Below are 4,794 nucleotides of genomic sequence, written 5' to 3'. Positions count from 1 at the left end.
GGTCTCCTTTGTGAAACCACCAGCCATGGTTCCCCTCCGGCTCCACCTGTGAAGCCACGTTATGAACTGATCAAGATACTGAACTTGCAAAAAATACACATCCTCCACGGGCTGCTGCCAAACATCACTTGGTCTGTGCCCCTTTCCTGGAGTCTTAACATTCACAATGATCCACCACCTCACAATCAAATCAATAAAGGTGGCGGTTTCCTCCAGTGCAGCCAAATGCAATTTCTGGGCTTCAAGTTACCAAGCTGATGACACAAAGCTGTTAAAAGCTTTCAAAACCAATTTCACATTTTGACGCTCTAGGTGGCTTGAATAAAGTAATGTATAGGTCTGAATATAGGCAACCTTTGCAAGCTTGCTTTGTTCACCCTGGTGCAGCTTCCTCGAAAAAGTAAACGAAGCTTTTTTGTCCGCAAACCTCCCCCAGCTTTCAGATAGAGGGTACAAAAAGGACCTGTTATGAACCTTCTGATTGAGTCAATTGTTGCGTATACACTTGAGCATGTGAACAGTTCACAACAATGGCAGCTGCGGCTTGGCAGGATGAAGAAAAACAATCCCTGGCTCATTTTGCTCGCTAAATAGAGACATCATTTTCCTGTTTATGGCATTGTTTCTGTTATGACCCCAACAACATGCAGACCAGCACTTTCAAGCCTCATGATTAGTTTCTTTAGAAAATCATGCAGCTCCATTGCTGTGATACGAGTTAGCGGAAGGATATCAACAACATCTTTTAAGACGAAAGCAAAGGCCTTACCATGAACACATGCGCTGTTTTTGCTGGTTCCGAACAATGCCCAGCAAAACCTGTCAGGCAGCTACCTTTATAATAAAAAAAACTGCTGGAGGTGTATTTCATCAAGCATTACTGTCACATTTTTTATGTGTATTCAGAATGGTTGCTCTGCGCCTAATGTACCTCAGAAAACATTCGCACTGTTCTTTCTATGGGCTCACGTCATGTGCAGCACAAACTCGCTTGATGATAGTGTCATGCGGCAAGACAAACTTGTTGCTGTGGCAAAAAAACTTGTACGTCTGTGGAGAAATTGTGTGCAATATGCTGCTAAAAACTAAAACCTCTGCAGAATACTGCACACCATTGCCCTTCTTTGTCAGCAGCTTGCAGTGTTCCTTCAGCAAATTAGTGCGTCAGCCCTCTCTTCATCACGCAGCTCATCATCACAAATGTCATCCAGTAAGGATAAATCCAGCCTAAGCACTCCTCCCACCTTGTCCTCCTGTGATGGGCCTTCTTTTCACAATAGCGCTCCACGCTGTCTAGAAGGTTGTCCAGCGCGCGGACACCAGGGATTTGTCAGGAATGCACACATCATCCGACACCAAAGGAGCGCACTTAAAATACACGGAAACGGACAGATGCTCTGTCACCACCACAGATACAAGCATCACCGTGCCTTGCAACGTCGGTTGGATGTGGGCGACGATGACGCACGTCTCGAATGCTGGTGTACACCAAAACGTCTTATTTGGACGCTCGTTAACCCGAGAAATCAGTTAACCCAGATTACCAACCTTGTTCTGCTCTTCTTCTTTTTCAAACACTGTTTGGGACTAGTGTATGGCTTTCTGGAGTAGCTCATTTTCAGTCCGCTCTCTTTTCACTTCAGGCTCTTCTCGCGACGTGCACGAATCAAAGATATACAAAGGGCAGTCTGGAAAAAAGGCTGGTAAGGCGTGCGGAGTTAGCCGTGCCAACTTCATGGGAGCTTCAATGGTTCGTCCATCCAGGTACGCATACATTGACGTTGTACGCAGGTGTTCCGCCTTTAAGTGACGCTTGCAAACCGGCGCGTGACCGGAACAAAAAACAACCAATTAGCATCTCCTGGAATAAAAACGAGAAATTTCATTCATTCTGAAGGGGTACGCTTGACGCAGCTTACCTTGCGGTCTTTCAACAGCCTCACGTCGACGTCGCTCCGTCGCACAACCCCTTGCCACCTGCTCTTCGAATGGCGTCTTTCGGAAAAGAAAACAAGCGCACTTTCGGACCATTGTCCCAGTTGCCTTGACAATTGGGTACACAACAGTGGCCCTGTCTCAGGTTACATTTGTCAACGAAATAAATTTGGCAGAAGCGGTTACTGCCACTGCGATCAACGCGCACGGCACGGTCTTGTTCAACTACAGAGGTTGAAATAATTGTCACGGCTACCGCCACCTGTCGGGGACTCGGATAACTTACGGCGCTGCTGCACAGCTACGGCCTACCATGGTGCTCGCTCTCTCGAGAGAGCTCGCACTCCGCCTTTCCTGTCAACGTGCCCGGACACGCCGAAACGCTGCTTGTACGGCGTGAGAGGTTCGGGCAAGGTGGAAAGATGTCACACCAAGGCGCGCCGGAGTGAAGAGGCCTGAACTGATCTAGGTGGTGTTGACTCTGCCCCTCGTCTTGTGCTGCACGTTAACCCTTTGTTAACATAACATTCACGCAGCGAAGACAACTTTCAGAGACAGAGACACACAATAAAGACGTAGAAAATAGAAACAAGTTTACTGAAGTTTCAGGAAGAGGGCTTCCTTTCTTCAGCAAGGGAAGGAAGAAAGGAAGAAAGGAAGTCCTCTTGCTGAAACGTCAGTAAGCTTGTTTCTATTTTCTATGTCTTTATCGTGTGTCTCTGTGTCTACTAACCTTATTTTTTCGCGCTCTGTGTAAGTTTATATATATATATATATATATATATATATATATATATATATATATATGGTGACGTTTATTGACACCTGCAAATCGTCACGTCGTCTAGTCAGGCAGAGCCCGAGCGAACGTAGCAAACCGGCGCTGAGGTCCGAGCTGTGCGAGCACTTACTTCGTCTCCTTCCGAAAGCGCTGCATGGCACATAACCTTCTCGGAAGATTGGCCACCAACTGCTATTCTACGACAGGACATAGCCACTGGGAAAGAGTCCATCCTGTGGTGTTTAGGTTCTTCGCTACAATATACATGTTCATATGTTCATATACATGTTCATATATATATATATATATATATATATATATATATATATATATATATATATATATATATTGTAAGCTATGACTAAGGCAGACATTAGCAGCCGTATGTGGACATTCTCCTCAGTGGCTATGTGCCAGATGCTATGTGCCACCAGCCTCGCTCGCCGCGCATATCGTCGTCCACGCTATCATCATCGGGATGTTCTGGAATCTCTGCGCTCGACCTGAGCTCGCTAGCCTGTCGCTCTCTGCGGGATTAGTTTAATAAACCGGTGCCCGACGACTCCTGGCCTGTGCCTCACAAGTGGTGGAGGTAAAGTGGTCTGATCCTTCGTACCTCGACCCCCGACTTACCCCTGGAGCTCCGTTCAGGTCGTCGCTTACCACAAGAGGCCATGCCGATGACATCTGAACCAGCCAGCGCGGCGGGTTCAGCCGTTCCACCGTGCTTCGTAACCAGCCGCGAGCGGGACCCTCCCTTCTTCACTGGGCTTCCCGGTGATGACGTCGAGGATTGGCTGGATGAATACAACCGAATCAGCTCCTTCAATCGGTGGGACGATGCCTTCAAGCTCCGTAATGTCTCCCTTTCCCTCAGAAAAGTAGCGAGGACGTGGTTCTACAACCACGAGCGCGACTTCACTGACTGGCAGCGATTTACTTCCGAGCTGCGCCTATTCTTCGGAACGTCGTCTACGCGTACGGAAGCCGCCAAAAAGAAATTGGACGAGCGCATACAAAGACCTGGTGAGTCGTACACATCCTACATTGAGGACGTTCTCGCATTATGCCACCGTGCCAACAAAGATATGACGGAGGACAGCCGAGTGCGCCATGATGATGATGATGATGATGATTTCTATTGGTTTCCCCTTTGTATCGGGGTGATGACATGTCATCTTACCAAAAAAGACTAATATACCTATGTTTTACACTTTTGGTTCAATACTAGCGCTGCTTAGGGCAGGCACAAAAAGCTTATTAGGCACAAAATACTTTTTTTTTTCTGTTACAAGTGGTAACTGTCCTAGGCAATATTCCCCTCTCTGCTTTTCGTCCACCAGCATTCTAATCTTCTTTTCGTCCCCTCGACAGCCTTGAAGTTCACTTCCTCTGTGATACCTTTAAATCCTAGGGCTTCTAACAGCCCAATATTCCCTTCATGTAGATTTGGATGGATGTCCTGAAAGGAATTTCTCCCTTCGCATTTAACGCGCTGGTCGCACAGAACCCCACTAGCGTTAACCAGGTCGTAACGATGTGTCAGCGCCTCGACGACCTGCAGTCCCTTCGCGTGCAGCCATCACAGTGGGACTCCCGCGCTTCCATGGACGAAGCGGACTTGCGCTCCATGATAAGATCAATTATCCGCGAGGAACTGGGAGTGCAGACACCGCTCGGTTTTTCAGAATCACGACGCGAGACAGCTCCTCCGGATCTGCGCGAGATGATCAAACAAGAGTTGGCCTACCTTATGCCGGCCTCCCCATCAGCAACAGATATTCATCCCGGCTCAACTCAAGCCGCATTGGCTTCGCTGCCTTATGCTTCCAATGCCACGATTTCGACACCTCTCTCCGACTCGGTATGTTCGCCTTTGGCACCTGTGTCTAACCCTGTCTCTCGACCGCCCATGCTCACCCGGTCTGACCATGTGCATCCTCACCCAGTGCCACCTACTGGTCCCGTTCAGTTTCTGCCAGGTCCTCCTCAGTTCGCGTATGGCTACCCTGCTTGGCGTCCGTCCCGCCCAACCTGTTTCTATTGTGGCATCCGGGGGCATATCTCTCGTTTCTGCC

The 4,794-nt window shown here is 48.4% G+C and overlaps 1 pseudogene; it reads right to left on the bottom strand.

Moving 5' to 3' along the window:
- Positions 1–271: 271 nt before the first annotated feature.
- Positions 272–2,250, bottom strand: LOC144167861 (uncharacterized; annotated as a pseudogene).
- Between the last annotated feature and the right edge of the window lie 2,544 nt (positions 2,251–4,794).

The sequence above is a fragment of the Haemaphysalis longicornis genome, unplaced genomic scaffold (assembly GCF_048455015.1).
Source record: "Haemaphysalis longicornis isolate Haplotype H1 unplaced genomic scaffold, Haemaphysalis longicornis Haplotype H1 scaffold_2, whole genome shotgun sequence".
Taxonomy (NCBI): Eukaryota; Metazoa; Arthropoda; class Arachnida; order Ixodida; family Ixodidae; genus Haemaphysalis; species Haemaphysalis longicornis.
The sequence above is the reverse complement of the archived record's forward strand: the minus strand, read 5'-3'. Positions and strand labels throughout refer to the sequence as shown.